Genomic DNA, 24,926 nt, shown 5'->3' with positions numbered 1-24,926 from the left:
TGGCAAGGCCATCAAGAACTGATGTGCCTAGCCCATGCAGAGAAAAAAAGGTGGAGAGAAATGAGTGTGACAGTTGGAGGTTTGTCATTTTGAGAAATTTGCAAAATTGTTAAGTTTTATGGAGCAATAAGTTCAGAAGCTAAGCCAAAAGATACTGAAATTCAGAGTGAAGTTTTGGTAGACTTACTGTATTAAGAAGGCAAAATTGGAGTTTAGATCTGACCAAGTAATAAGGGTTTTAATAAACAGTCCAAGATTTCACTTGGGGCCCATGGAGATCTAAATTTTTAGAACACAGTTGAAACAGAAATAGAATGAGCTTTATCAAAACTTCAAGCAAATCTGGACTCAGCTAAATCCCCACCTGGATTAAGGAGACTTTCTCCCAATAAGGCTGCTTGCCAGAATTTAGGGTCAGCCTTCTGTGGAAGAAGACAACACTATCCAGAGACACTATAATTTTTTATATGCCTTGTATTTTATTGTACCAGGCCAAAGAAGAATAGAAACATGACTAAAAATATTGCAGTCAACACAAATGGAAGATCCAGTTATTGGAATAATAAAATATTGATTTTGCTTAATGACCATGAAGATAATAGGGATAATAGCTATGAAAATAATGTGAACAAGAAAATTTAGAAAAATAGTGGGCAAAATATGTAAAAGGATGGATAATTTTGACCAAAATTTAGAATCAATTAAAAATGATTCAAACAGACATTCTAAAGCAAAGAATGGAATATCTAAGATTAAAAACTCAATGAGTAGTTTTAATAAAAGACTGGATACAGCAAGATACAGGAGTTTTGAACTAAAATGCATGTCAGTATAAAATAGTTAAACAGAATCACAGGCAGAAAATAAACTAGGAAGAAATGAAAGAAAACAGAACATAAAATAAGTCCAAGATGTTTAATACACATATAATTGGGGTGACAGAGGATGTGGCAGAAACAATATCCAAATGAATAATAGCTAATAGTTTCCTAAATTCTAAATTCCAGAAATTCAGGGAACCTAAAGCAAGAAAAAGAAAAAAAGGTGAAGGAGAAGGATGGGGAATGGAGATGATAAATAGAAAATAGGAGACATAGGGGAAAATGCACATTCTCTTCAAAGAGCAATGGTAAGACAGGTGATTGATCAACAGAAATGATGGATACTGTTGACAATGGTGAGTTCAATGGCGAACCTTTAATCTATAGGCTAGCTTGAGTTTAAATCCTACTCTGAAACTATCACTGTAATTTAGAACAGATTAATCTTCCTTCTGAGCCTAAGTTTCTTCAACTCACCAGAGCCCAATTATTGTGTTATTACAATACTTATCAAAATTTCTGACACCCCAAAGACATTCAAGAAATGCTAATATCCTTTCCTCTATTTAAAGCAAAAAAGAAAAGAAAGAAAGTCTGAATGTTTTCTAAACTGACTGTGGCATTTAGTCAACTAAGTGCATGGATCTTTGCTTTTGAGTCCTCAGATCAGAGAGAGCACCTGGCACACAAACACACAATAATAATGTTGTCTCCTCCTTGTCTCTGCTTATCTCCTTCCTCAACTTCAAATGTCACCTACGGTTCTTTCTGAATTTTTTAGAGAAACCTCACAACAAAGCCAGTGGGATAATTTTAAACTGAAAACGCTGCTTGCTAACCTGTAAAATGCCTATTGGTTCCTTCCGGAGAGTCTCATTATTTTTAAGTTCTGAAATATCATGTATAGCACTTCTCATGGAAACTAAAAGTAACATGTATTTTTTTTTAAAAAGGGAGGAGCTCCAAATTGATATGAATTAATTATTTAGTCTAAATGATAAATAAAAAATGTTGATAAATGGCTTTAACAGACACGCTAAGTACAGTTACATAAAGTCCAAAAGTACACTCAGTGCTTTTAATGGCAAGGAAGGATTTTAGCCAAGTTATTCTTTAAGCATAATGGACAGTTTAACGCTTCACTACTTCTTTTCCAGCTGTGAACTGCATGTTATTTTTCAAAGAGTGCTTCCTTTATCTAAAACACTTAGTCCAAACCATTCAAGTACACTCTGCTGCTTAAGGGAAAATGATGTTTTGAGTGACCCATTTTTTAAAGAACCTTATCTCAATTCACCATCCGAAAAAGGAAAATTTTTGTAAGCTTACACGCAGTCTAGTGTAGAATTTTCTTTTTTCCTAAAATTCTAAGCATAAAATGAATAGGCAAAAATTAATAAGGGCAGTGTTTTATAAATACATAACAGCTAGATAATAACATAGATCACAGGAAATTCAGTGATTCTTTGATGGAAAAATCTATTCCTGATGATGAGTTTTGAAGGAAATCACTTTCAAGTTGATATTACCAAAATTCAGAAAAATGTTACATTAAGAAGGCTAATGATAAGAAGTCCATCATCTGGGCATCTGGATTCTTTGGTTTGTAAATGAATAGATGTTGCACCTTTAAGGCTACCAAATATAAATGGAAGAATTTAACATGAATTAATTACGGATGATGCTTCACTGGAGCAAAGTGATCATTATTACGAGATGGACAAAGAGAGTTCTGAAATCAACAAGATGCATCAGCATAAGACATGGAGATACAACTTGGCTGCCAATGGAAGCAAAAGAATTTGCTTTCACTGCTTCTCGGGAAAAACCTATAGTGAGCTAAGTCCTGCACAGGAGCCATGGGCAAGACGATCCTAAGACGACATGTCCCTGACTATTTAAGGAGGGGAAAAATACATGTGTATAAATAACTATGATACAAGTAAACTGACACATGGAAACTTGTAAACATAGTAGAAGTAAGCTTTATTTATTTTGCTGGACTGGAGAGACTGGAAAAGCTCAGAAAGGTTTCTTGGAAGAGGTGAGGTTTGAGCTGGGATTTAAATAGCACTTGTCAAATGCTAGTGTGTTTATGAGTCCCCTGAGGATCTTGTTAATATGCAGATTCTAGTTCACTAGGTCTTGATGGGACCTAAGATTCTGCATTTCCAGCAAGCTCCCAGGTGAAGCCGCTGCTGTTGGTTCTGAGGCCACACTTTGGGGAGCAAGTCTTTAAAGGACAAATAACAAGTTGTATTTATTACCTTCCTTGGGTAATAAATAAAGATAAATGAGGTCCAGGCATAGAGAGTAGTTTGGGAAAATACACAGAGGCAATAAAATGCAGTATTTATTTAGGAAAAACAAATACCTATTATGGCTGTTATGCTAAGGGACTAGGATGTAGAATTGTTGATTCTACTCCTAATTGTCTTTTAAATCCACTTCCACCTACCCTGTGTTGTTTATTCAATTTATAACTTAAGCATCTTGCACCTGAGTTATTGTAATAACTACTTAGCTACAGTTGCTTCTCCTATCTTCTTTCCCCTGGAATTCATTCGTCAGAGTGTTGCTTGAATTATTTTTCTGAAACACAAATCTTTGGCTCTCTAACTTATGTCAAGTAAGTCTAACTTATGTCAAGTAATGTACACACCCATGGCCCATGATCGAATTCTTCTGGAGAATTCATAGTCTACAGCTATCCCTGTGGACCACACTGTAGCAATAAGACACCTAGAGTTCTCTTAATGAGTCACATGATTTCACACAACTGTACATTTTCACATGCTGCTTTTAGGCCTGAAATATACTTGCTGACTGGGATAATCCTATTCATTCTTAAAGATCTAGCTATGTTTAATATTCTGATTTCTCTTTCTCTTCCTCGCTCCCTCTTTTCCCCTGCCCTTGGTAGGAACATGGTTCACTTTCTCCTCTGTTCTTCTTCTCTTTTCATTCATGCATTCATTTATTCAAAAACATTTTCTGAGCACCTGCTAGGTGTCAGGCAATAAAGAAGTTAGCTAAGGCCCCAGCCTTCGTGATGCTTAGAGTCCATCGGGGAATGTAGGTGTTAAACAAATGACTGAATATGTGTTATTTACAGAAAAAAGTAAATAAGTACAGCTTTCCTAAAAAAAAAAAAATGGATGGTCAAGAAACACCAGCCCTGTATTCTGTTGTGGAGCTATCAGCCAAAGCTGATGGTGGCTTCCCCCTTTAGAGAGGGTAGCATGTGTTCTCTAGTCTGCGACACATTCCTGTGTCAGTCTGGGTCACGCCACACTTGGGTTCATGACTTCTTTTTAAAGCAAGAGGGTGATACAAGCTAATTTCATGTTTGTTAGATCATTACCAAAAGTATAGAGAATAAGTTGAAATGTGACAAGAATTGCTATAAGGTAGCTACTTATGAAAATATTATTGCAATTGTTCTAGAAATGAATGAAGTTGGTCTAGACTGAGGATGGTGTGAGCGACGATAGAGACAAATGGGTGAATTACAAAGATATTTATACTCTAGGCTAGCAGTATTTGTCAATTTTTTATGGAGCATGATATGAATAGAAAAGTAAAGAATGACTCCCAGAAGTCTGACTTGAACAACTGGTACCTGCTGGCCATATAATGAGAAACAAAGTATAAAATACTAACAGTTATGAGGCAGGGAAGAGATTATGAGTCTAGGTTTGCACATATTAAGTTTCAAGTATCTGTGAGATATTTGTGTAGGGCTGGAGCTAATAAAATAGGCCTTAAGCTAAGAAAAGAAGTTAGGCTGATAGATGTACATTTGGGACTTGTTAGAATGTATGTGATAGTTATATGCATGTAAGAGGATGAAGCCACATAGAAATAGGGTTTAAATTAGAACAAGAAAAAACTTAAGAAGATACTGAACATTGAATAATTGTGTGACAGGGAAGCAGTTTACCCTAAGAGACTCAGAAAGAATGACTCTTCCTCTGAAAGAGACAGGAGCAAAACCATTTTTAAAAAATACCAAGAGGGTTTCCCTGGTGGCACAGTGGTTGAGAATCCGCCTGCCGATGCAGGGGACACGGGTTTGTGCCCCGGTCCGGGAAGATCCCACATGCCGTGGAGCGGCTGGGCCCGTGAGCCATGGCTGCTGAGCCTGCACGTCCGGATCCTGTGCTCCGCAACGGGAGAGGCCACAACAGTGAGAGGCCCGCCTACCGCAAAAAAAAAAAAAAAAAAAAAAAAAAACCAAGGAAGGCAAGTATTACAAGAAAAAGGAAGAGATAAATAAGAGATTCAATAAGCTGGACCCAAAATTTTCCAAAGGAGTGTTCACATGGAGCTAACAGGTCCTGTTAGTGACAGGAGTTTCAGAGGAGATATATTGGCATAAGCCAGATAGAGAAGGATGAGGAATCTGTAATGGCAAAGAAGTAGATGCAATGAGCATAAATAAATGTTCTTTAAAGGGACAAATAAAAAGAAAGGTAGGGGAAGAGGTAGTCAAAGTGTGAAATAAAATTCATATTTCATGACAAGAAAAAACAAGAAAAAAAATTTAAACATGAAAAAAATTTTCTCTGACCTTTAGCCTCCTCTCTCCCCACTGTATCTCCCATTGACTATCTGCATTATGCATCCACCAAACCTCCCCATCTTCTCCATCGGCAGAAATACCTGGTCAACCATAAAGAGCAACATTCTCCTAGCACCAACAAGATAACTCCTTAAAAGATAACATTCTTTCTTGATCTTGCAAAGGTCCACGATGACCCATGACCCACTACTCACTAGACTGTGTAAACTGCCAATAATTCATCATTTAATGTACAGCCCTCTGTCTTAAAACATTATATAACTGTGCTTTGACCTCTAATGGGTGGAACAGTTCTCAGAACTTTCTGAGAGACTGTTCCCAGGTTATATTTCTCAATTGGTTCGAATAAAATTTTCCATTTATTTTTTAGATTGACTGATTGATTTTTTTGTTGACAAAAGGATAGAAGGAGAATCAAGGGATGAAATGTTAAAATGGAGGATGTTGGATGTTTAAAGACTGCAAAACCAGGAGGTGCTAGAGAGAAATAGAGCAGACATAAAACATGTCATAATGACCCCATGAAAATGAGAGGGCATGGGAGAAAGTGTAGGGGATCAGCCTTAGATAACCAAAGGGTACAATGTTCCCTTTAAGACCAAAAATCAGGAAGAATGGATGGCTGCATATGCAGACATTTTTATAGAGTGAGAAGTTTAGGCAACTTAACTGTGATGGTTACAGTTTTCCCCATGGTATATGCATGAAATGGTATCCTTAAAAGGAAGGAAGGTAGAGAGAGACAGCATCACTTCTCCAATTGTGGTTTATCCACATTTAGAGTCAGTTAGGGTGCAAGTATGAGAGCTCTGCAGGACTTAATAAATATGAGCATCTGCATTTTAATAAGCTACTTCAAATGATATTTAAACACATTGAAGCTTGGCAATCACTAAAGAGAAGGAAATAAATGAGTCGTTTTATTCAGAGATTGCCTAATTTTCCTTAGGAAACAGTCCAAAGATATTGCTTTCAAATTTAGTCTTCAGATCACTTATCTCTCTTTGTTTCCTTATAAGTAGGGACCTTTGTTTCCTTTCCAGTGTTAAGTCCTCACTTGTTTCTCAGCCAGTCCCTGATGGCTGCCTGTCCTACTGTGAGCCTGTAATTGATCAGGATCTACCCAGGGAGGTACCCTTCCTTAGCTTCTCCATGACTGACTACTAAAAGAAAGTCTGAATGTCATTTCCTTTCTTTTTTTTTTTTTTTTGGTTCCTTTATATTTTATCATTATACTTTCCAAAATGATGGCTAGAAGGGATATACTGTGTTTTGATTGCTCACCATCAGGTAGAAATTGTTGGAGTGGATTTTTGTGTACAGTGTGAGGTAGGGGTCCAATTTCATTTCATTTTTTGCATGTGAATATCCAGTTTTCCCAAGGTCATTTCTTGAAGATATTATCTTTTCCCTATTGTGCATTCTTGATGCCTTTATCAAAGTAAGTTGCCCATCTCTGTGTGGGCTTTCCATTCTGTTCCATTGGACTATATATCTGTTCTATGCCAGTGTCATACTGTATTAATTACTGTGGTCTTGTAAAATATCTTGAAATCAGGAAGTGTAACATCTTTGGCTTTATTCTTATTTCTCAAGATAATTTTGGATATGCTGTGTCCTTTGTGGTTCCATATAAATTAATTTTTTTTCTATTTCTGTAAAAAATGCCATTGGGATTTCAACAGACATAGCATTGAATCTGTACGTAGCCTGGGGTAATATAGAGATTTCAACAATATTAAGTCTTCCAATTTATGAACCTAAGATGTCTTTTCATGTATTTGTGTCTTCTTTAATTTCTTTCATCAATGTTTTGTAGTTTCCAGTGTACAAGTCTTTTACCTCTTTGGTTAAGTTTATCTCTAAATATTGTATTCTTTTTGAAGCTATGTAAATGGAATTATTAATTTTTATTTTGGATTATTAGTTGTTACAGTATAGAAATGAAACTGTTTTTATGTTAATTTTGTATCCTGTAATTTACTGAACTAATTTATTACTTATAACAGGTTTTACGTATGTTAGTGTGTGTCTTTAGGTTTTTCTATATATACCGTCATGTCATCTGCAAAAGAGATCATTTAATTCTTCCTTTCTGATTTAGATTTCTTTCTTTTTCTTGCCTAGGCTCTAAATGTATGTTTTTGGTGTATTTTGCTTTTGAAAGTATCATAATAATGGTAACAAATGGGTTTTAAGTATTTTTTATATAATTCATTTGCATGCTAATTTTAAAATATGAACATACATGCCTGCACACACCTACATTCACATATTCATATCTCTATAAAATAGGTAGTAATTATTTTTCTTGAAAAAGCACCTGGTAGATACAAAATTATAATAATAATAACACTTTACAACTAATTTTAATAATAGGTTTCATACAGGAAGAGCTATGACTTGCTTTAAATAGAAAAAAAAAATCAACCAATAGAATGTTCTAATTATGGAGGAATAGATGGATCCAAATACATTTGACAGGTGGGAGTTACTCTTAGATATGACTGAATTAGCCACAGCTGCTTTCCATAGAATAATGCCCATATGCTCAGTAAAATGGGAGATTTAGTTTTTATCATAGGGTAACATTGAGTAATAATCTTTAAGGAGCCATGTTAATGCAAGATAACTCCATTTGTATCTGTGCACTAAAAATTAAACACAGAAAAAACTGCACCACATGTGAAGGGAATTATGTGTATGACCTCCCAGAATTATTCAAGGGAGTGACGTTTCATGGAATTTGGACACATTCTATAAATCCTGATATTTCTCCTGATTGCTTCATACCCTCTAGATACTTGTATCTGGGGACCTGGTCCTTGACTAATAATTGACTTAAATGTAGCTCAGTTTCAATACAAGAAACAGAGATTTGCCTTTTCCTTTTGGAACTAGCAAATTTAGTACAAACCCATTTTCCAGTGAAAAATGGATATATTTATTTTGGCATGTGGCTTCATTTTTCTCCCCATTGCCTTCCAAATACTCATAATTATTTCAACTGTTAGTCATGTTTAATCACTAGATGTTTAGTGGCATTATCATTTACAGACTTGTTATTTTGTAATGAAAGCATTAGCAATTACATAAGAAAGGATAGGCCAAATATATTCAATTAAAACAATGTTTGGATATCTTTATATAACTATGGAATTAAAATTTAACACAACAGTTTGAACATTATATAATTTGAATCACCATGATCTATTCTCTCAAAGCTTAAATGGCATTAAAAGAGAGCTTTTCTTTGATCCCATGCAGATCCAAATGTTCTCAAAATCTGGAAAAGCAGAGGATGGGAAAATTCTTCCAACGAATGATGCCAAGTATGTTTTCTATGTAAAATAATATTATGTTGTTAATCAAATGAGTAATAGTGTAGGGTAAGTGTGAACTGAACATATTTTATGGGGAAAAAAATTCTGTCTTCTCTCCATGTAAGAAGTATTTAGGCAGATGACAGTCATTGTATGACTTCTTTGGAATCCATAGCTCTGTCTAGCACCCTTAGTGCTCACAAGAGGGTTATAGTAGGCTCCAGTGGCCTGAAGTAACAATAAACTAAAGAAGCATCCTCTTTCCAAAGCATTTTTGGTAACTTGGAACCCTGGACTCAATGTTTCTCATTATTAAAACATGAATCTGGTGATAGAAAACAATAGATAGAAGTGATATCTGCTTATTGTTGATACATGAGGAGTAACTAAATATGACTTATCTTTGGTGGATCTGATCAGTTCTGAACTTTCTTACACAAATATGCTTATTATGTCAGCAATGCAGGTAATGTTATCCAAATCCTAATAATAATTTCCAAGTTTATATTTTAACTTTGATACTATTCACTCATTTATGGATTATGATGAAAATTTTTCTATTCTAATTAATGAAACATGAATCTTGATTCACTGCAAAGTATTTTAAACTCTGATTTTTGTACCATATAGATCCATTAAAATACAGAGAAACAAATATTTACAAACTCATTCTACCTGTTTTGCCCTATTTCAGGGATTATTTTCCAGGGATTTTCTAAAACTTTTAGGCAAAAATCATTAAGAAATAGTTCAAGAATAAAGTATCCACTAAGATTTCTATTTTGTAATAGTCTCCAACCTTATTAAGTCATTTAAGCCTCTTTAGCCATAAAATAACTTTACAATAAAGCACATATATTTACATACATACACACACACGCATACACATACTCCTTTCCAACATAAATTGCTAATTCTATCCTATTGTAAAGAGAATTTCAAGGAAGAACAGAGATTCTAACTTCTAAGTTTTTTTCCAAACCAAAAAAAAAAAAAATTAAAGCCAATGTCACAGGAAATCTGCTAGCAGTTTCTGCTCCAAGACTCTACCAACCCACCCTACCACACCCAAGGAAATGCTGTTTTCTTCATACTTGACATAAAGAGGCCCATTCATAGTTCAGACTTTAATGGAACTGGTGGTGATCTTATTTATAGGGCTGATAAAAGTTCCCTGATGCGTGAAACAAATCTACTGCTCTTCAATATCTACATTTGTATCCAAAATGGTTGCAAAAGGAGATCTTCTCTCTCTTCCTCAGGGAGAAAGAGGTTGAGAATCAGAAATTTCCAGACATATTATGATATACTTCATCAGTGATATACTTATCAATAGTAACACACAGCATGTGCACGTCAGGGCATTTTGTTACAAAAATCCTTAGCTTGTTTTTTAAACTACACATTTTAAAGAGTGGAGTCAAAGTTACAGATGTTTTAATAATCTTATTCCTGCCCCCTCCCCCCAAAAGTATTAAAATATTCTTAATACATTTTCCCTTTAAAAAATCCAGGAGCAAAAAGGAAAGTGAAAAAGCAAAGCTGCTTTATACAATATAATCCAGGAATAACTGCAAGGCTAGGATTCAGTGAACAGCTGAGTATTTGAGGGACAGACATTAGCATCTTAAACGTCTGTTTGATCTGTTCAACAAACACATTTGAATATGAGAAAATCACTCCAGTTATGGGCTATCATGATATATCTGCGTGTAATGAGTATGCTATTTGAAGGTAGGTATGGGGAGAAACACCTGCTTTCACTGGCAGAATAACACTATCCTTGGCAGCACTGAAGGTCTACTTCTACACTGAATACAGTAATTGTGTATGGAAGACTCTAGGTTGAATACATTTAGTGAGGCAAGATGCTAGGAGAGCCCTTGGCTCACTTTTGGGCACAGCTGGGTTTGCATTGTGGCTCCATCAACCATTATCGTTGGTTCTTAGTCAAGTTATTACAACTTTCTTAGTCAAATTTTTCTCAACTCTAAAAAAATTATTAATCATACCTATCTTGCAGAGGTGTTGGGAATATTATACAGGGTGATATAGATAAAGCATTTAGTGCCCTCTCATTAGTATAAGTGGTGACCACTCTATAAACTTCCATCTTTGATACATGCACTACAATGTTCATAGCAGCACTATTTACAATAGCCAAGACATGGGAGCAACCTAAATGTCCACTGACAGATGAATGGATAAAGAAGATGTGGTACATATATACAATGGAATATTACTCAGTCATAAAAAAATGAAAACCTAAATGTCCATTGACAGATGAATGGATAAAGAAGATGTGGTACATATATACAATGGAATATTACTCAGTCATAAAAAAATGAAATAATGGGGCTTCCCTGGTGGCACAGTTGTTGAGAGTCCACCTGCCAATGCAGGGGACATGGGTTCATGCCGTGGTCTGGGAAGATCCCACATACCGCGGAGCGGCTGGGCCCGTGAGCCATGGCCGCTGAGCCTGCGTGTCTGGAACCTGTGCTCCACAACAGAAGAGGGAGACCACAACAGTGAGAGGCCCGTGTATTGCAAAAAAAAAAAAAAAAAAAAAAAAAAATTGAAATAATGCTATTTGCAGCAACATGGATGGACCTAGAGATTATCATACTAAGTGAAGTAATGGGAGCAACCTAAATGTCCACTGACAGATGAATGGATAAAGAAGATGTGGTACATATATACAATGGAATATTACTCAGTCATAAAAAAATGAAATAATGGGGCTTCCCTGGTGGCACAGTTGTTGAGAGTCCACCTGCCAATGCAGGGGACATGGGTTCATGCCGTGGTCTGGGAAGATCCCACATACCGCGGAGCGGCTGGGCCCGTGAGCCATGGCCGCTGAGCCTGCGTGTCTGGAACCTGTGCTCCACAACAGAAGAGGGAGACCACAACAGTGAGAGGCCCGTGTATTGCAAAAAAAAAAAAAAAAAAAAAAAAAATTGAAATAATGCTATTTGCAGCAACATGGATGGACCTAGAGATTATCATACTAAGTGAAGTAAGTCAGAAAGAGAAAGACAAAGACCATATGATATTACTTATATGTGGAATCTAAAATATTATACAAATGAACTTATTTACAAAACAGAAACAGACTCAGAGACATAGAAAACAAATTAATGGATACCAAAGGGGAAAGGGGTGGGGGAGGGATAAATTAAGAGTTTGGGATTGGCAGGTACAGACTACTACATATAAAATAGATAAACAACAATGTCCTACTGTATAGCACAGGGAACTATATTCAATATCCTATAATAAGCCATAATGGAAAAAAATATGAATCACTTTGCTGTACACCAGAAACTAACACAATATTGTAAGTCAACCATACTTCAATTAAAAAATTTTAAAAAATACACTTCCAACTTTGATACTTTTTTCTTCTTAAAACTTTTTTTCTTTCTCTCTTTTTCTTTATTATTTGTGCACCCTACTTATCAATACTTTAACTGATTTTATAACAGTTAGAAAAAATTTAATTTTCTAAATGAAAGAGTATGCCACCCCCCAAAAAAAACAGTATGCCCATAGTTTTGGTAAATTCCATAGCAAAAATGTGCTAAAGTAAAATATTAGCAGAGATCACAACAAGAATTTTCTAAATTCTGGCACATAGGAGAAATAGTAACAATCTTTCTTGAGTGATTGCCATGATCCGTGCAACTTGCTAAGCCCTAAATGTCATGTCATTTAATCTCCATGTAATATTTATGAGGTAGTAGTTACTATAGTCCTCATTGTAGAGCTGAGGACCATAAAGTCTCATGGAAATAGTATAATAATGTAGTAAAAGCATATACTGCCAGTTCTGAGCCAGACAGGACTTGGACCTTGATCATCTAACTGTGCTATATTCACAGCTACAATTTTCAGTGGAACTTTTGATAAGGAAGTTTCAGCTCATTGGTAAGCACTTCAAAAAAGAACTGTTCCTATTAACAGTGGAGAATGGTGACCAAAAAGGAGGCTCAAAGGAGATGATCATTAATGGCAATAGGGTTTCTGACATCATTTCTTGTATCAAAAAAAGAAAACCAACAACACTGGCATAAACCTTAATCATAAGAGAGAAAACTTAAATGTAGAAAAGCATTTTATAATAAACTCAATCTATGACATATTTTTTAATGAAAAACTGATTAGAGAAAGCTAGGATAGGATATAATAAGAAAATGAGTGTTTATTTCAAGATCACCATGTTAACAATATGAAGCAATTTTGTTTGACCTCAGGCTTTTTACTATGTATAAGGTAAATGTGTAATTAACTTAATTCACTATTTGTACAGAATCAATGGTGTGTAAGTAATGTTGCATTAAAAAGTACCATCAAATTCAGTTGTTTAAAACATACCTATGATTGTTTAGGAGACTCTGAATCAGGTGGGAGTTCTGGCATCACCTCCCCTCAGTGGTCACTCAGTCACCTGCATTGAGCTGCAAGTCAGCCAGGTGGCTTGGCTGATCTTGGCTGGGCTCTCACATGCCTGGGGCTTTGGCTGCACAACTGAGCTGACCCAGCTCTGCTACTTATGCTCTCATCTTCCACCACACTGAAGACAAGGGTCTAAGAGAGAAAGAATGGAAGCACACAGGACTCTCTAGACCTAGACTAGAAACAGGCACTCCATTGCTTCTGTCATATTCTATTGTCCAAAACAAGTCACAAGGTCAATGCAACTACAAGAATTGGAGAAAAATATTCCTCATGATGAGAAGATCTATAAAGATACATTGCAAAGTACACAGACACAGATGGGGTCAAGAATTCAGGATATTTTTGCAATCTATCTACCACAAATGGCATTTGCCACTTATATATCTCAAAGTGACTTTGGTTATGAGGCATTTTTTAATAACCTTTTTATTTTCAAATAGTTTTAAATTTACCAAAAAATTACAAAGATAGTACAGAGAATTCCCATATACCTCACACCCAGCTTCCCTCATTATTAACAACTTACATTAGTGTGGCACATTTGTGACAATTAATCAACAAATATTGATACATTATTATTAACATTTAATTATAATAAACATTTATCATAATAAAATAATGCTTTATGCAGATTTCCTTAGTTTTTACCTAGTGTCTTTTTTTCTGTTCTTGAATTCTATCCAGGAAATCACATTAATTTTAGTTGTCATGTCTCTTTAGGCCTGTCTTTGTTGTGACAGTTTGTTGTTGGCATTTTTAGAAATCTGATCACATATTCATATAGAAGTGTATTGTAAGTGATTCTTTAGATGTAAGGTTGCTTAAGTCAAGTCTATAGCAAAGTGCAGCTGTGAATTGCTCATAGGAACAAAGAACTGCATACAGTCAAAAAATAAAATCTATTTTGTTAATGCACCTTACTTTTTTAAACACTATTCCCCAAACACATATAGTTACATGTGGGAGAAATGTATATTATAAATGCCTTTAGACAGAATAAGGGACAGCTGAACCAAGGGCCTTGGCACAATAATTTAAAATAAAGATGATAATCCAGGGAGCTTTAAAAACTACCCAGAAAGCTTTACAAAGCCTCATCTAATCAGCTGCATTAATGGAACTCCTGAGTGTGTGTTTGGGACTATCCTGGGGCTGTTCTAGAACTCACTTTAAATCATCCACAAAATCTATAACTGAATTCAACTAAAGAATGCAGCTAAGCTAAAGAAACTGTCTTTAGCATGGCTAACACATAATGAAGCTTACACACACACACACACACACACACACACACACATATATTTTAAATTAATAGTGCTCTGGGTTGTTAGCAACTGACAAAAGAGTATTGTTTTCTCTTTAAGCAACAAACAGAAAATCAATTACTTTCAATCTGAATTTTGTTTTGTCTCCCACACTCCTCCTACTTCTGTATAACAGCCTCCCAACAGGCAAAAATATAAAGGGTCATTTAATAAACTTGACATCTGTGCCCTCAGCTACTGCCATTGGCTTTTCAAGATGGGCCACTACTACGTTTGCCTGTGTCTAAGAGGTAAGTTTCTATAAGACCCCAACTCAGTGCCCCACAATTCAAGAATTTTGAAGAATGCTATGGAATAAATTCTAGACAAAAGATAGTCTTAAGGAGTAGGTTCTTATTCAGTAATAGAGATCAAAATTAAAAGCTCCTTGGTCTAGAAGAAGTAATTTAGAAAGTATCTGTCAGGTGAATGTTGACTCACTTATGAGGTAACACTTCCCCCCTTTTCTCCTAAAGAATGTCTCTGATTACAGGGTGTCATGGGAGAGTCCCTGATATTTGGACAGAAGAAACCCATGATCTTATGAGGATACATCAGTTAATTAATTTATTTTTTTCACAAAATATATCCATAGAGAATTAACTCTACCTGAATGTTGGAAAGGTAACACTCAAGGTTATCCTAAAAGCATGTGAACAATTGAGTGAGGTAAGAAGGATGAGAGAGGGATGTAGAACCAGCATCAGAAACCTTTGATTTCTCCTCATGTCACCACCTAGGTGTGCAAAATGGGTGCCCGGTAGAAGATGTGGCCTTGCATAGGAAGTTTGTACAGGAAAGTTGATGTGTCAGTGGCCCAAGGGGAGGTGGTCCTCCAGAAGATGCTAGGAGGAGATCAGAGCAGTGGCCAGGAGCAACTCGGGGACATCAGCTCAAAGTTTTAGGAGAAGAACTTTAATTAACGAATGAAGACATCCTCTTTGAACGATGCAGTCACTTTAAGAATTAAAAAAAAAATAAAATTATAGCCCTCTGGCTAAACATGGTCAAGTTATTGTCAAATTTATGACACTATTTTATTCATCAGAAGATTTTAGGTAATTTATGTTATTGTACATAAAATACCAAAAGGTACTTGAGACAGAGTAAAGGGGAAAGGACCTTTCCTAATTGAACAATGGTAATAGATATTTCTAACAAAATAGGCATTAATAAATAATGCTAATGTAATTAATGTAGGAAGACAGAAAGAAGGAAAGTCCAATGACATGAGATGAAACTCTGGCCAATACTCCACTAGGTCTTTTATATACACAAATACACTTAGCATAATTACCCAAAATTAAATATATATTGAATATATGCCATTTTTTATACCTGCAGCTTGGCATCATCTTTTTAAAAATCGCATGCTTAACTCTAAACCTCTGAACAAAATACTAGATGGTAAAATAGAAATTATGTTTATTTATTAAACATTGACATTTGATCATACTTGCCTAGTTTTTTAAAAAAGTCTTCCTCCTACTACTTTTAGAGACCTTAAAATGCCTGTGCCGAAATAAGTTTTATTCCTTCTATAAGATATCACAGAAATTCCATGTTGCAAATGTGCCAAATTATTTGAGCTAATAATGAACACATATAAAAATAATCTGAGCTAATTCATATTATTTTAAAATTACCTCTCAAAACATCATTTTCACATATGAAATGGATAGCTTTGTATACACTTATTTTAGCATCTCTTTCATGTTTGGAATTTTCTCATGCATTTGCTAAATGCAGAGAGAATACACTTAATCTTAGAGGTTGACTTCAGAAAGTGGACACAAGCTATTTGGTGATTTAATTTATTTGCCCGGGACCAAAGTTATTTCTTGCAATTTAAGAAGCATGTTTTAGACTGGCCAGTCTGAAAATACATGTAGGCTCTCTTTCAGGATTTATCCCTGAATTGGACGGTTGTCATTCCCCTAGGATACTTAGGCTAGTCTTTGCATGTTTTGCCTCTAACAGCTGGCTTCTGTGACATTCTTTACACTTTCCCTGGGGTAAAGGACCTCTTAGGGCCAGAAGTGCCTGGAATTTTACCTTCCCTGAGCTGAGTCCCCTCTGGGGGACTAATTGGGACCAGAACCCATAACTGATTGATCCTGGAAGAAAAGGAGGCCCCCTTCCCCTGAGCAAAGGCAAATACTGCTGTCATTTACAATGGGAGCTCCTTTACCTTTGCATAATTTCTTCTTCTTCCCTGACCCCCAACTGGATCCTCCTGGGAGTGTCTGCATATAAATGTGCATCTCCTTGTTAGCTTCTGGGAACCCCAATTTAATACCCCCATTGATTTAACTGCTCTTCAAAAGAAAGAAGACCAATCTCACATAGAGAATCAGTGTAAAAATCCTAAGTAGATTGAAAACAATAAAATTTAACAATAAAATTTTTAAAAGATTATGTAGCAGTAATTTCAGAAAAGCAAAAATATTCTCTAAGAGAAGGTTTTCAAAATATAATTCACAGTATTAATTTTTCAAAAGAAAAAAATTATCATGATTGCTACATAATAAATAAGAATAGTAAATAAAATAAGAAAGATACTTCCCTTAAATTATACAAATGTGTCAACCTTATACTAATTTGAAAGTATCCAATAACATTCAATTTATAGGAGACTTCCTGGATTAGAATTCACATTTCTCTCCAGTTTTCTAATTCCATGATAGCTTCTCCTCATGTATATTGTAAAAATCAGACAATATGAAAATAAAATCTGTATTATAAAATTGAAAATGAGATCATTATAATGATATGAAATAGAAAATAAATTGGATGAAATTATTAGAAGAGCAGTAAATGGCCATCTCTACAATGATTATATTTTAAAGTAATTCATGACACTTGATAGTATTTCTTGTATTTATCAGAGTAAACCTACAAAAATATCTCCTCTCATTATTAATAATTTTATGTGTACAGCAAATTTGTTTGGTTTTCTGACTATAAGAAATCCTCTGCCTTAAAGCAGATGACCTAATTATCCATGGGGCTGGCTTAAAACCATACCGCAGACATCAGTAAAAGTTTATTCAAGATTTAAAATAAAGAACATCTCAGAAAAGGTATTATATGTGCCTGTCCTTTTAACATATTCCAAAATGATATGACTGAAAAAAGTATTCATGACCTAGCTCTTCATATCTCCGCAGGCACTTAAAAGCAACAATAAATGAGATTTTTTAACCCTGGAAGATTAAACTTGTTTTAGAAGTGCTTGGGAGTAAGGCAATTTTGTGAAAGTGCTGTTTTTAACTTTAAAATAATAGGTTTTACACAAACTCACTTTCCGAATAAGGATATACAGAAATCAGAAGGGGAAAGGAAGTTTTCTTCCCAAACAAGTGAATTGTTAGAATCAGACTACATTACAACAAATCACTGAGCAACGTGAATGAATACCAAGCTTCCCATGAGACTTAACTAAAGAAAAGCAGGTACATTTCTACTATAGTTATTAAAAGAATAAACAAAATAAAAATACATAAACTTAAGCAATAAATATTTCAATTCCCACTTTTCCCATCAGGAAACAGATTCAGACATGAGTAAACAAATAGGCATTATATAGGCATTAACTTAAGCTTTACCTTCTCCTAAGGATCTTTTATTCTTTTTTTAAAATTATTATTGGAGAATAGCTGACTTACAATGTTGTGTTACTTTCAGGTGTACAGCAAAGTGAATCAGTTATACACATATATATGTCATGTATATCCATTATTTTCATATTCTTTTCCCATGTAAGTTATTACAGTATAGTTCACTGTGCTATACAGTAGGTCCTTATTAGCTATCTATTTTATATATAGTAGTGTGTATATGTTAATCCCAATCTCCCAATTTGTCTCTTCTCCCAATGTTTCCCCTTTGGTAACCATAAATTTGATTTTGAGATCTGTTAGTTTGTTTCTGTTTTGTAAATAAGTTCATTTGTATCATTTTTTATTAGATTCCACATATAAGTGATGCCGCATATTTGTCTTTGTCTGGCTTACTTCACTTAGTATGATAATCTCTAGGTCCATCCATGTTGCTGCAAATGGCATTATTTCGTTCTTTTCTATGGCTCATTATCTATAATTTTGACATTGTCTCAGGGATGAAGGGCCAACCCCTGGAAAACAACCACATCTTCCTTCTCTTTATTTCTCTCAGACACAGAGAGGTAGAGAAACCATCAGAAGAGCAAGCTTTGTTAAAGGAGCAAATAAAATGAGTTCTTGGAAATTACATTAGACATTTTTAGATTTAATGGGAGGGAGAGCTCTCGTGACCTCTATGTATGTGGACTTCTTGTAAGGCCATGTAAGGAAGGAAAGAACAGGCAACCTCACAGAGACTGATACAGGAGAAAATTCATGCAAGATTGTTATCCTCGGGAACCAACAATTCAACCCTTTTTAAAACCAGATTTTTAAAATAATTTATTATTGTATATTGGCTGTGTTGGGCTGGATAACTTGTCTTTTAGTCCAAAGTCTAAACAGAGGGTAAAAAACATTTTCAGAAAAGACTACATAATAAATAGTTTAGGCTTCTGGACCAAGAGGAAAAACAGAGTATATATATATCCAATAAAAACTTAAATACTAAAAATTATTTTAAAACACAATTAGCCCAAGAGCCACAAAAAAACTGGCAGCAGGCCAGATTTGGTCCAAGCGCAATATTTTGCTAACCCTTGATATAGAATATGAAAAATTAAGCAGGGGCTTTATGGGATTACACATCACCCAAAATACTAAATTTGAACATAGATGATACTTTGAGTTTTTTCTATTTGAGAAAGGGTATGTTTTATTTTTATATCAGCATTTTTGACATAATGCATAAAACGGATGAATTGTGGTGGATATTTTTGGTGGACTCCTCGTAAACATTCATGTCACACCAGATGATTGTTCTATTCCAGCAATGATAACTCCCACTTCCTTGACAGTGATCTGGTAAAGAATGTAATGTGACATAACTCTAGCCAATAGGATACATAGGGAAGTCCTCTTAGAGGCCTCTAAGGAAGATATTCTTTCTCTAAGAAGGAGACCTAAGAAAGAGATGGTCCTTTTCTTCCTCTAAAGGTAGTCCAAGTGAATATGAGATGTGATGTCAGGAACCACGGCAGCCATCCTGGTAACAACTGAATGTGAAGCCAAAGTAAAGGATGGCAAGTCAGAAAGATAATGTAATTACTTAGCTGGATCTGCCTGCTTCTCCACCCAGATCCCAAAAAGTCTATAGATTCAAATCTTTTCTGAATCCTTTTTTCTACCACTTCTGGTCTCCAAAGACACTTAAGGGTTTTTGGTTGTTGTTCTTTTTATGGCTATACTTTTCACATTTTACCATTACTCTATTATCACAGTGATCTTGCATTCTGGTGCTCATAGATGTTTAAATCTTAAAAAATATATACTTAGGTGTTTAAAAATTTTTGCTTCTATCTAGTCTATTGAGCATTTGCAGAAGAGCATCAAAGCATGATCTGTATAGATATCTTGACCCTAAATTGCCAGATTTTCTATAGATCTAGTATTTCATGCAGGGTAATTGACTTGCTCCACTAATAGATGTCCTCCTTTGGGTTGGCTTCTTGCCCCAGGCTATGCGTATACTGGTCAATCTGTGAATGGCTGCCTCATTGCCAATCTGGCCACAGTAGTAGAAGGGCATAGTACAATTGGATGTGGTCAAAGCAGACAATACAAAACAAGGAGCAGAAAGAACAATCTGTGATTACTTTTGTCAGAAATGAACCGTAGGTGTGGAAATGTCTCTAAATTGGAGGTCCAGGGGCTCCTAAGAGAGAAATATACCTCAGTGCAGGAGGGATGTGGGTAGATCTTCTCTCTCCATGCCTAGAGAACACCTCTGATGTGATACAGAGTAGTTATATAATTAGAGCTCTATGGGCCTGAAATATGAATGTAAGCTTCACAGCATCAAAAGAGCAGCCAAAGCTGGAGTTATAATCTTGTATCTGGCTTACAAAAAAGTTCAAATATAAGTGGAGAGTCCCCAGGAAGTAGCTGAAAAGTTGGAGAAATATATCCTTAAGATATACAGGATAATGAAACTCCACCTCAGATGCTGGGGTGAAGCTATTTTTAACCCCACTCTGTAGGTTTTGTATATAATCCTTCTTACTTATGCTCTGTAGTTATTTTCCTTCAGACTGAATTAAGCACAACTTAAAATGAAAGAAAATCCCCCACCCTCTCTTCTTCTGCCAGGTAAGGGTATAGCACTTCCTGCCAAAAGTCTCCCAAGTAAATAAATTGCACAGAACCCAAGCTCTTGGATCTGGACAAATGTTTCCAAAATGCAACTATCAACCTGTCACTGAAGTGAGGACGAGGAGTCCTTCTTATCTGGCAAGTATTAAAGAATGTTGGATGAATTACGTTTACTACTGCTGTATCTCATGGGAGTGGGGTAGGCTAATAAATGTGTGGGATGATTAATTCTTTGTGTTTATTGGCAGGGCATTTCTAAGATTTCCATCACATACTCCCTGGGTTTATATTATGTTGGAGATGTCTTATACGTTTTTTAAATCCATTATTCAAGAATAGAAAGAGAAAAGTCTCCATCTTTTATGTGCCAGGCCATGAAAGAAAGTGATCATTGAAAAAATACAAGCAGCCTTTGTTCTAGCTAGGTTTCACATAAAATTCTGCATGTTAGGATTTGGAATTGCTTTGGGATTCCCCCAGGCATCAGCCCATGGGGTGACAGGACAAAATAAAGGAGGAAATGTGCTATATACTTTTAATATGTACATTTCTTAAAATGAGGTCCTATCTAAAGTAATTCTGAATGCTTACCCATTGGGTCACCTCCAGACAATTTCTAAAAACAGCATTTTTATTTGGTGAATAAAGAATACTAGGTTACAGACCTGATTTAGATTGCATTTAGAGAGCAGGGAATTGGTAGCTGGAAAACTAAATTGAACTGAATGTTTCTGCTATTATATTATCGTAAAGAAATTTCACTTCTAAATAATTCCCAACAGATTGAACAACTGATTGGCATTTTGAAACAATGAGTTTGTTATTGTATAATCCTTTTGTTCATTCATTTGTTCACTCATTCAATCAACAAGATTGAGTTTTTATGTGAAGCCCTGTGCTTAATGCTGGAATATAGTCCTCAAATTCATGCAACTTATATTTGAGGGTAATTTCTATCTACTCATCCCAAAGTTAAGGTTTCTAATATGTATAGTAATACTATATAAAGTGAATCAGAAAAAATAGTATTTGGGAATTTAGATAAAGAATGACTCCAGCTTAGGACAAGATAATGAACATAATAGCATACTGTTATATGCAGAGACCAATTTGCTTGCAATTTTAATGTGACTATTTTTGAAACCTTTATATATTTCTTCTGCTTTAGATTTTCAAGCAATGAATTGAACAGCTTGGTATAAAGAATGGGTTAAGAAAAAGCAAGAATTCTTCAATAAATTCTTCAATAAAAAGACATAAACCAAATGAATCTTCATATCATATATTTCATTTACGCCTATTTTTCATAAATCAGGAATCTAGGAGTCATCCTTGACTCCCTTCTATTCCTCAACAGTTTCTCAATCCCCTACTGCCCAACCAATCCAACCTACTGATTCTACATTCTTAAAATGCCTTAGATCCTACCCCTACTCTCCATTCTCACTGACACTATTTTAATTTTCCTTAGATTAATAAAATAGTCATTATGTAGGTTTTTCTGTATTCTCTCTGGCCATACCCTATATTTATCTTCACATGTAACCCAGAGCTCATTCTAGAACCCATCTTCTTACTTTCATTATGGTCTCTAGTGGCTATCCAAGCATAAATTTCAAATCCTTTAGAATCACATACAGGGCCATTTCTGATCTATTCTCTGCCTGTTTGGGGGGAATTTAATAAGCACCACTGCCCCATCTAATACCCCGAACTCTGGTCCCTGAAACACCTCAGTAGCCATTATACCTCTATTTTTTGTAAGGCTTTTCTTCCTCACTGGTTGATCCCCCCCTCAAACCTTCATCCATCTGGTAAAAATTCTCTCAATTTTCAGGACTCAGTTCAACCACATACTTCTCCTCAAACCTTTCTCAGCAAGACCCACTCTTCTAACCCATACTTCAATATAGAATTAGTCACTTCCTCTTCTGTGCTCCATAACAGGTACTCCAGACCTTTGTTACAGGTACCTATCTAAGGATTTGTCCAAACTATTAGCTATCAAACTCTTTAGGAACATAGGTTGTTGAATTCACAATTCTTTTCCCAGTGCCTTGTGCAAAAAGCCTGATATATACGAAATTTAGCTCCTGTTTATTTAAAAAGTAAATCAGTGAACACATAAATATAAAATCCACTTCTTCTTAGCATAGTTCACCCAAAAGAGAGCAGAGATGCAATAAATATACCAGTGACTAGAGGAACTCAGATATTTTCAAATGAAGGAGCAGAGATTTTTTTCTGGTTTTATTGGGAAATAATTGACTGTACACATTTAAGGCATACTGCATGATAGTTTGATTTGCATATACTGTGCAATGATTGCAGTAGGTCAGCTAACATCCATCTTCTCACACAGATACAATAAAAAGAAAAGAGAAGGAAAGAAAAAAGGAAGAAAATTCTTGTGATGAGAATTTTTAGGATTTACTCTCTTAACTTTTCTGTGTATCCTGCAGCATTGTTAGCTATGGTCATGATGCTGTACATTACATCCTTGATAATTATTTAGCTTATAACTAAAAGTTCACACCTTTTGACAACCTTCCTCTAATTCTCCTTCAATCACTCACCACCTCTGGTAACCACAAATCTAATTTCTTTTGCAGTGAATTTGGTTTTTTGTTTGCTTGTTTGTTTTATGTTTTTATTTAGATTCCAGATATAAGTGAGATCATATGGTATTTGTCTTTGTATGACTTATTTCATTTAACATAATGCCTTCAAGGTCCAACAATGTTGTTGCAAATGACAGGATTTCTTCATTTTTATGGCTGAATAATATTCCATTATGTATATAATCACAACTTCTTTACCCATTCATCCATCAATGGACACTTACATTGTTTCCATGTCTTGGCTATTGTAAATAATGCTGCTATGAACATCGGGGTGCAGATATCTTTTTGAATTAGTGTTTTCAATTATTTTGCATATATTCCAAGAATTGGAGTTGCTGCATCATATGGTAGTTCTATTTTTAATTGTTTGAGGCACCTCCCTACTATTTTGCATAACAGCTGTACAAATTTACAGTCCCACCAACAGTGCATAAGTGCTCTCTTTCCTCCACATCCACACCAGTATTTGTTATCTCTTGTCCTTTTGATAATGGTCATTCTAACAAGAATTAAATGATATCTTATTGTCATTTTAATTTTCATTAGCTAGTAATGTTGAGCATCTTTTCATGTACCTGTTGGTCTTTTGTATATCTAATTTTGAAAAATGTCTTCTCATATCCAAAGAATGTCTTAAATGTTGAATAAGAAAACAAAATTCTGTTTCGGAAGAGGTCCAATCCCCTATGTCTCTCTGAGATACTGCAGATTGTGTTATTTTTCTTTAAATAGTATGCATTTCATTCAGGGAAAAAAAGACAAATAAAATTCATAGCAATTTAAACCACAAACTCAACGTAAAAGAGAAAATAGGAAAGAAGGGGGAAGGAAGGAAGGGAGGGAGGGAAAGAAGGAAGAAAGGGAGGGAGGAAGGAAGGAGGGGAGGGAGGGAGGAAGGGAGGAAGGAAGGAAGAAGGAAGGAAAGAAGGGAGGGAGGGAGGGAGGAAGGAAGCAAGGACAAAAGGAAGGAAGGAAGGAAGGGAGGAAGGGAGGGAGGGAGAGAGGGAAGGAGAGAGGAAGGGAGAGAAAGAAAAGACCTAGAAACTCCCACCAGTTCTTCCTTAGGCTACATCTTTTTGATGACACCTATCTAAGTTACTGAGCACAATGGAAGCTCATGAATTTTGGCTCCACATCTGTTTCAGTCATCTGTACTTGCTAAACCTGTTCTGATACCCCATAAAATTCCTTCTAACTGGACTTGAGCAAAAATCCTTTCACAACTCCATAAACCCTTAGGGTCTCCAGCCCTGACTGATAATGACTAAGTTCTCTCCAAACTTGTACAACAGACTTGTACAATAAATGAATAATCCTTCATTTAATCTTTCATTCAGTTCTTCAAAAAAGAGTAGTTACTGAATACCAAGGCCTTAGGGTAGTAATTACATATTTCCCCAAAATCTTAGAGATAGCAAAGGATAGTAGAAAGGGCACAAGTAAGAAAAACTCAAGCAAAAATATTAAAAATCTAGAATGAAGGTCCAACTGAAATGCCTAGGTATTCTAAAAGAGCATAGTAACATTCTCGTTTTACTCAACTGTTTATTA

General features: G+C 35.3%; 1 long non-coding RNA gene across 1 annotated transcript; it reads left to right on the top strand.

The window, feature by feature from the left end:
* Positions 1 to 2,833: 2,833 nt before the first annotated feature.
* On the top strand, positions 2,834 to 20,845 carry LOC114485982 (uncharacterized). The gene is made up of 3 exons (XR_003679228.1): positions 2,834 to 2,865; positions 8,674 to 8,738; positions 20,749 to 20,845. It is a non-coding gene; the product is annotated as an uncharacterized lncRNA (long non-coding RNA).
* The last annotated feature ends 4,081 nt before the right edge of the window (positions 20,846 to 24,926 follow it).

This window comes from Physeter macrocephalus, chromosome 1, assembly GCF_002837175.3.
Source record: "Physeter macrocephalus isolate SW-GA chromosome 1, ASM283717v5, whole genome shotgun sequence".
Taxonomy (NCBI): Eukaryota; Metazoa; Chordata; class Mammalia; order Artiodactyla; family Physeteridae; genus Physeter; species Physeter macrocephalus.
The sequence above is the reverse complement of the archived record's forward strand: the minus strand, read 5'-3'. Positions and strand labels throughout refer to the sequence as shown.